The sequence below is a fragment of the Athene cunicularia genome (assembly GCF_003259725.1).
Source record: "Athene cunicularia isolate RWA chromosome 3 unlocalized genomic scaffold, athCun1 chr3_part1, whole genome shotgun sequence".
NCBI classification, from domain to species: domain Eukaryota; kingdom Metazoa; phylum Chordata; class Aves; order Strigiformes; family Strigidae; genus Athene; species Athene cunicularia.
Genome location: NW_020799097.1, coordinates 76,372,218 through 76,375,388, shown reverse-complemented (window position 1 = coordinate 76,375,388; position 3,171 = coordinate 76,372,218).

Here is a 3,171-nt window from a genome sequence, read left to right as displayed (position 1 = left end):
GGGGTGGGGAATTTAGGGGGTACTTCTAAATTGTATCTTTCTAGTAAGGGTTTCAATGGTACTTTTATTATACCGTACTGTGGCTGGCTTTAACACCAGTGTCACTTGGGAGTTCTTGGCTATAAATAGAACAATATACCCATTGCTATTGTGAATGTTTATGTGTGATCTACTTGTAATCAGTTTGAACTCCAGCAGAATCCTTGGAGACAATAATTCATGCTTAGGTTACAGTGAATTCTCTTGCTGCAAAGTAAAGGAAAACCAACATTCAGGTTGAAATTTTAAAGTACTTCATTAAGCATCGTGATGCAAATTGTCTGTCACTCACAAGGCAAATGTTGAAAGAACTAGTGATGGTGCTTTGTTCTACAGAATAATTTATAAACCTAGAAAACTCCTCCTTTAAAACACTGGAAGTACTGAGTATTTATCTCTGCTATGAGAAAGAATTTCAGGTTGGAGTTTTTGTATCCGTAGTGGCAGAAGTATCAGATTAAAATTTAAATGTGACAGCAAAGATTTCCTTGCCTAGCTCACAATTAAGTAAAGTCATCATTTTTGTTTCTACCTGCTGAGTTGTATTTTAAAAGGTATTAGACACATACCTGAAGTATGTTATCTGCTGGGAACAAAAGCCTTGTCAGAAGAGTCAGGTCTGATAAGAGCGATTGTGGTACCATCACAATAAATCAAAAATGTTTTTGTATTGACTAGCTTTTGTGTTGCACAGTAACACTGCATGTCTTCTACTGCTCTTTTCCCCCATCCCAAAATGAGTGAAATTAGGAAACTTCTCCATTTGTCTGTTTGCCTTTTTCCCCTAGTTCAGCAAAATTTCCAGGCTTAGAACTGCCTTTTTTTAGTGAACGATAGCTGACTGAAGAAAAGTACTCTAAAATATTGTGTTTACAGTTCTGTGCTGACTTAGGCTTCAGCCTTACAAACTTATGTGCAGACTTTTAAGACCTTACATTTAATGCCACTCTTAAATTTAGTGCAATTGTACAGAGTATGTTTCAACAACAATCAGTTTGCCTTCATCTTTCTCTTAAAAATAATGAGGAAAAAAATCTTTATATTGATCCATATTGACTGTGTGAAAACAGTCTTTGCATACCTTTCACATACAGCCTATACTGCATTATATGCTTTTTCACAGATAATACACTCTTGTAGTGGTTCCGTGATAACATGGCCATTTGTGTAACTGCAACAAATAACAGTAGTGACTTAAAGACAGAACACAGGTTCTCTTTTTCCATCTCATGTCTGTTGAGCTGTATTGCTCTAATAAGCATGTCATCTTATGGGTTTCATGTAAATGACTTGGACTCTTGAGTTTTGCCTTCTGTTATGGTCGAGCACATACCAGTATCTGTACATGTGTACAGTATGTGATACATAATTGCGTAATGTATAAATGCACCTAAGCCTTTGCAGTACATATATATACCAGAGGTTGAGAATTCAATATGAAGCTTTCTTATTTATATGATACAGGTTACCTAGCAGCAGCCTCATAATTTTTTTCATTTTGCTTTGCCAATTTTAAGTGCAGAAATTAATTGTTAACCATAGCAAACTATTTTGGAATTTAAAAAAAAAAAAAAAGGCAAGAAACAATTACAGCAAAGTAGAATGAATAGTATCTCATGCTGTGTCCTCTGCTTTACTCCTTAGCAGTTCTGACTAAATCATGCAGATGCAACTTTTCATCTGCTAAGTACTTGAGACACAATCCATGATTCCTAATTTACATGGAATTATCCAAATCTGTGATGACTACAGAAATACTCCCTGAAATTGAGATACTGCAACAACTGAATTGAATGTTTTTCCTTCATGGATTAAGTACATTTGCTGTTATTCTCCATCTTTGAAAGCTGGTCTTACAAGCGATGCAAAAGTATTCCTTATCACACTTTGTCTGTGTCATTTAAGCTTTTAATGAATCTTTTACTCATTGACAGTAAAGAACTTCACTAGTTCTGTTACTTACCATTCAAAATATTTGGCAGTATCGCATAGTATTTTATGTCTTGAAGTTTATAAGTACTGATACAGAACATGTCTCCCTAGCAAATTTGTCAAATTGGCAATAAGTTCTTCTAGTAATGTCTCCAGTCAATCTGGTATTGTTTCTAATGTAGAACTCTTCAAACCATATAAAATATATGTTTTCTATAGTATAATATCCATTAGAATTAAAAATTTTGGCTCCACTGGTTGTGGTTTGACTTGTGTTCCAGGTGTGTAAGAGGAGAAAGGTCATGACAAAATGTTATTCTTTGTTAGCACCTAAACCAACAAAAATAGGCACAATTGACTGTATTATCTAAGAAAATTTAGTCTGTCTTAGCATTTACAGGGTGCAGATTCAGACGTGTAAATTTTTTGTAGAAACAAACTTACACCTGCACTTTCAAAGTCAAAGCCACTGAAAATTAAAGATTTGAAGCTGCATTTGAATTTCACGGCTCAAGTACATGCTGAGATTTAATTGTTCAAAATTCTGGAGTTGAACTCATAAATAGAGTAAGACATCTAGATCTCTAAGACATCTGGCTCATTAAGTTAAACTGCCAAAAGCCGTTCTTCCTTGCATTTTTATCCTGCTAAAAATGATCTTGCCCAAGATCAATAAGAATATATAAAAGCACTAAGAGATCTCTCCTTTCCTAGAAGTGTTAGACTTTATACTCCCAGAATGGTATCATCTTTGTTAATAATTCCAATTGCTTTTTGCTTCTAAGCCCAGTAAAGGTAAAAGGATTGTTTGAAGCCATATCTGAGCATTTCTAATGTATTAAGAAATGGTGCCTGAAAGGTAAGCACTAAGTGAGAAAAATAGTCGACATAGCATGATACTCATCTGAGATGTTGCATATTTTATTACAGCACTGACAGAAACTCCATTGTTATAATTAATCTATCAGTTTTGTACAGTAGTGCGACATTCTCCTGTAATGGTTCAACTCATGGCAGTATTTTCTTTTTTTTAATAAGTGACCATTACATAAATCCAGCAGGTTTTTGTAGTTGGAATATATGACAAAACATATTTACGTTGGGACATGCAGTGTGGCATTTATCTTTTTATGTGTCACAGACTTCTTTCATGTAATTAAACTTAGAAAGTGTATTCACTTTGCTGTGACTGCATTTAGT